The following is a 5711-nucleotide window of genomic DNA, read 5'->3' on the forward strand; positions in this document are numbered from 1 at the left end:
GCTGTGGAGCGCCCGCGGCTGTCCAGCCGGACCCACAGGAGAAACCGCCAAGTTTTCCTGTGCGTGGGTGGTGACCAAATGTCCACATGTCACAGTTGCCACCAGGGCGCAGTGATTATAAGACAACATCCACTGCCACTCACAGATCTAGAGAACAAACTAGTCGTTACCAGTGGATAGGTGGAAGGGGGGAGGGGCGATGTAGGGTTGGAGGTTAAGAGGTACGAACTATCAGGTATACAAAAAACTACAAGGATACATTGTACACACAGGGAATATAGCCAATATTTTATAATAGTTATAAATGGAGCAAAACCTTTGAGAATTGCGAATCATTCTATTGTGCCATTGTAATTTATTGATATACAATATTATGCATCAAATATACTTCAATAATAATAGAAAAAGACAACATCCATGGCAACACTGCACCTGACTTCAGAGATGTTAAATGGTGAAAAAAACATGCCTAGGAATTTACAAAATATAGCGCATCCGGAGAAAATGCCCACTGGAAACTTCATTGGCGTGGCTCACAAATGAAAGGAGGATATCCTGGGACTTCCCTGGTGGTCCAGTGGTTAACACTCCACGCTCCCAATGCAGGGGCCCTGGAGTTCGATCCCTGGTCAAGGAACCAGATCCCGCATGCTGCAACTAAAAGATCCCGCACGCCACAACAAAGATCCCACGTGCCGCAACGAAGACCCAGCACGGCCAAATAAATAAATAAATAAATTTTAATAAATTTATTTATTTATTTTATTTAGTTATTTTTGGCCGTGCTGGGTCTTCGTTGCTGCACGCGGGCTTTCTCTAGTTTCAGTGAGCCGGGGCTGCTCTTCGTTGCGGTGTGCGGGCTTCTTGTTGCGGTGGCTTCTCTTGTTGCAGAGCACGGGCTCTAGGTGCGCGGGCCTCAGTAGTTGTGGCTCATGGGCTCTAGAGCACAGGCTCAGTAGTTGTGGCGCACGGGCTTAGCTGCTCCGCGGCACTTAGGATCTTCCCGGACCAGGGCTCGAACCAGTGTCCCCTGCATTGACAGGCGGATTCTTAACCACTGCGCCCCCAGGGAAGTCCCTAAATATTTTTTTTAAGTAAATAAAAAAAGGAGGAAGTCCTGCGATCATCTCAACAGAGACTGAGGATGCTTTTGAGCAAATCCAATGTTCCTTCATTCGATTTAAAAACTGACTAACAAACGAGGTGAGTCACAGAAATCTGTCCCTCTGAGGCTGGGTGCCTATATTCAGTGCTGGGGTCCTGACCGCTGCTGTAAGAAAGAGAAATTAAAAGGAAAAATTAAATTATGTCATCACACATGATATAGTTGGGTATACAGAAGAATCCACAAGAGCCAGTGCTACCGGTTGAACTGACTTCAGAATGTGGCTGTGTTCGGAGCTGGGACCTTTACAGAAGTAGATTAAGTGAAAATGAGGCCATTAGGATGGGCTCTAGTCCAACGTGACTGGTGTCCTTATAAGAAGAGGAGATCAGGACGCAGACACACCAAGAGGGACGAACAGGGAGAAGACAGCTGTCTACACGCCAAGGAGAGAGGCCTCAGGAGGACCCAGCCCTGCCCACACCTGGATCTCAGATTACAGCCTCCAGGACTGGAGACAACGAACATGTGTTGTTTAAGCCGCCCCGTATGTGGCATGTTGTTATGGCAGCCCTAGCAAACTCATACAGCCTCGACTGATACAAAATCAATATACAGGGTGTCTAGTTTCTATGTGGGGTGACGAGGACGTTCTGGAGCTGGGTGATGGCGGTGGCTGCAGGACAATGTGAATGTGCTTAAGGCCACTGAAGTGTTCCCTTAGAGATGGTTCAAATGGTAACTTTTATGTTATGTTATTCTACCACAGTAAAGAAAAATCAATACACAGAAATCAATTCTTTCTGTGCCTGCAACAAACTGTTGAAAATAGAATTTGGAAGCTGACGCTTATAATAAGCCTCAAAAATATCAAACAGCTATGAATCTAACAGAAGATGTGTAAGAGCACTCTGGTGACCGTCACGACATTTTGAGGGAATTTAGAGATTATCACTAAAAATTGAGAAATACGCTATATTGATGGATGTCGAGACTCAGTACTGTTCGGATGTCGGTTCTCCTCAAAGCAGTTATCTGTTTGACACCGGGTTTTAATGGGATGCTTTTAATGTCTAAGAAATAAGCAGGGCAGTTGCTGTAGGTTTCCAGCTTCGTGAATGAAGGATGTGCTTTTGTGCTCCTGATTCACTGAGAGTTTTCACCTTTGAGCTCCTAACGTACGGGATCGCACTGATGGACGTGGTAGCGTGGAAACACCCTCGCAGGCCGAGAGGAGGCTTCCTTCAGGTCGAGGACAAGTTATTCTTTTGATCCCTCACTTGGTTTTTTGCTGGTGTTTTATTTAGGCAAGTTCAGAACACTACGTACCTCCACGTGGACGTGCCTGAGAGATTCCAAGCAACGACCAGGCATTAACTCTGGGAAGCGGAGGGCCTGCGGCTTCGAACCGTTGTCTGCGTTGCGTGTGCTGCCTGTCTGTGGCTCGTGCAGCAGAAACAGATGTGAAATGGAAACCTGCACGGTGTTTGCATCCAGTCTCCTGTGATGCTGCCTGGGGTTTTCCTTCACGTTCTTTTTTCCTTTGTGTGTGTCTGTGTGTAAGACTGCATGTGATTGTTTGTGTCTCTATCACCAGGTGTGTCTGTGTGTTTGATTGTGCGTGCTCGTGTATTTGTGTCTGTCTGTGTGTGTTACCGTGTGTGTACGTGTGTGACTGTGAGTGTGTGAACGCCTGTCGGATGCAGGGGGACGCTGCTGTGGGCAGGCTGGTCCCAGGGCCAGGACCGCTGTCCATCTTTCACTGTTGGCCACTCCCACATAAGGGGGCACTGCCCGCTGCTCGGACCTGCTCTGTGGGTCTCCCTGGTGTTGATGGCCGGCGGACGGCCACCACGTCACATACTGCTGGTCATCGTCTAGTTTCCTTAGAGAGTCAGTGCCCCGAGGGCAGTGGTCCCTGTTGGTCTGTCTGTCCCTGGCTCACAGGAGATGCCCCCAAATATATGGGGAGAAATGAACGAGTCCATTTCATCCCATAGTTCCTCAGTTTCATTTAGACCTTCAAAGTGCTGGGTAGAAACTTGTGCATGAAGTTCTCCTTTAACTTTTTTTTTTTTTTGGTGGTACGCGGGCCTCTCACTGTCGTGGCCTCTCCCGTTGCGGAGCACAGGCTCCAGACGTGCAGGCTCAGTGGCCATGGCTCACGGGCCCAGCCGCTCCGCGGCATGTGGGATCTTCCCGGACCGGGGCACGAACCCGTGTCCCCTGCATCAGCAGGCGGACTCTCAACCACTGCGCCACCAGGGAAGCCCTCCTTTAACTTTTGACATCCCTTTAGTTTCTGTCATTATTTTACTTTTTTGTCTTTTATCTTTAATAAAATTCATTTTTCCCCAAAGTCCAGCTTTGGGTTTTCCTGGGCAGGTCTACTTGGCAATTTCCTGTTTTCTCAGTTTCCTCCTGCCTCATCGAGCCCTTTCCTGGGGGCATCTGCTCTGTGCTTTCTGGCTTCAGCGTCCCCCCGACCCCCGTTCTCCAGGAAACGCCCACGGTGCTGCTGTGAGGCCATTTCCAGGCAGCTTTAACCAGGAAGTTGTTTACAAAGGTCTCTTTAAAGGGTCCCGGGAAACGGGGCCTTGCGTTACTGGGGCGCAGAGGGAGCTCGTGGGTGATCCCGGCCCCCGTGCGGCACTGGGCGAGTCCACCTTCCCGTCCCCAGCCTCCTCTGCTTACTGTGACCACACGTTCGGCCTGCCCTCCGACCAGGTAACTCCATCCCCAGGGACCTACTTACCTACTTACCTTCCACTTCGTCAGCTTCTGTGAGCGTGTCCGGTGTCTCACTGTGAGGGTGGAGCTCACCCGAAAAGTCCTGAAGGGTTTTGCTTCCTACATCCCGAAGGTGAGCATTTAGCTGCACTATTCACTACTGTTACGTCCTTTTGGAGGATTTTACCTTTAGTGCATATAAAACCTTCCTTTTTCTAGATTAAGTCTTTCCATCTTCATTCTATTTTAATTAATACTTGTTCAGACGTAGAGTGGCACAACCACTTTCTCTTTGTGTGTGTGGATGCTTTAATCTCTGTCTTTCCCTCTATGTTCAAAGGTTCCTTTTCATTTAGCTTCTGACTGTATCTCTTATAAACAGCATACAGAATTGTCCACTAATCCCTCTCCCACCCCCTCAAATCTGGAAGGTTCTTAGTAGGGACCTCAGCCCTTGATGCTCTTCTGTGATCGTTAGCGGCTTCGCATTTACCTGGCCGTCTGGTCTTGTATTTCTTATTTACCATGGTTTTTACTGTTACCCCTCCCCCCAAGCCTTTCACTGTATTGGCTGAATTGTCTTTGCTCCACTTTTTGTCTTGATGATGGTTTGGAAGTTCTCCATCCAATTTCTGTTCTCCTGGTGGCTACCTTTAAAACCTATTTTTAATTTATTTTATTTTTAAATTTTATTTTGTATTAGAGTTGATTTACAACGTTGTGTTAGTTTCAGGTGTACAGCAAAGTGATTCAGTGACACATATACTCATTCTTTTTCAGGTTCTTCTCCCGTATAGTTTATTACTGGATGTTGAGTAGAGTTCCCAGGGCTATACAGTAGGTCCTTGTTGATTAGCTATAAAATCTTAACATAGGTTGGAAGATATTTTTCTGTGGATACCTGGAATCAGTCTCCTGTCGGGGGTTACAGAGGAGCTGCCAGTCCGGGGGGACATTTTACCGACACTGTTTAGGAGGGTCAGAGTGCAGTGATGACAACACACACACATTTGGTCAGCTTATTATGGTTTTGGGATCCCCTTATGCACCCGGGGTGGGGTGCCCACCACCCTCTTTAGGTGCAGTCAGTCAGCATCTCTGCCCTCCTTGGAAGCAAGAGGAGAAGCTGCTCTTATGCTGGGTTTGAAATGCCCACATAAAACCCACAGGTACACACGTGTGTGCACACGCACACAGATGCACCACACGTTCATAGGTACCACTATACACCCACAGCACAAATGTACACGCCCGTACACACACTCACACAGATGCACACACACGCTCACACACGTGCACACATCGGCCCCACGGCTGCAGGGCTCGGCCCCTTCTCCTCTGTGTCCCCGATGCCAGGAGCAGGGGATGCCCGATGACACCCAGTGGAAGATCGGTGCCAGGCACCGAAACCGCACTGGCAGAAGCAGTGCTGAACCCACGGTGAGATGGTTCTGTCCTTCCAGGGATGTTGTGTGAGTTTCCACAGATGCTCTGAAAAGGAAACAGTCTCCTGTTGGTGGCCGAGCAGCTGGCAACAGTCCAGCCTTCCAGATGGCCGTCCACTGCTGGCCCAGATGCCCCAGAGGGCCACAGGGCCAGTGGTCACAGAGGGAGGCTCAGTGCTGGGGACAGCTCCAGCCACATGGACAATTGCCGGCCTGGGATGTATTGTGAAGATGGGGCCCAGGGACTGAGCGGGGGTCGCAGGGGGACTGGGGCAGACAGAGGACGAGGACCTGTGCAGGGGAGAGGCTGGAGCCTGCAGCCGTGGGTGAGTTCCAGGGAAGGGAGCCGCCAGCACGGGACAAAAGAGATGCAGGAAGACCAACCACAGCAAGTGGAAGGAGAAGGAAAAGGTTCCCTGAGGAAGGAGAAC

This window comes from Delphinus delphis, chromosome 8, assembly GCF_949987515.2.
Source record: "Delphinus delphis chromosome 8, mDelDel1.2, whole genome shotgun sequence".
In the NCBI taxonomy this organism is placed as follows: domain Eukaryota; kingdom Metazoa; phylum Chordata; class Mammalia; order Artiodactyla; family Delphinidae; genus Delphinus; species Delphinus delphis.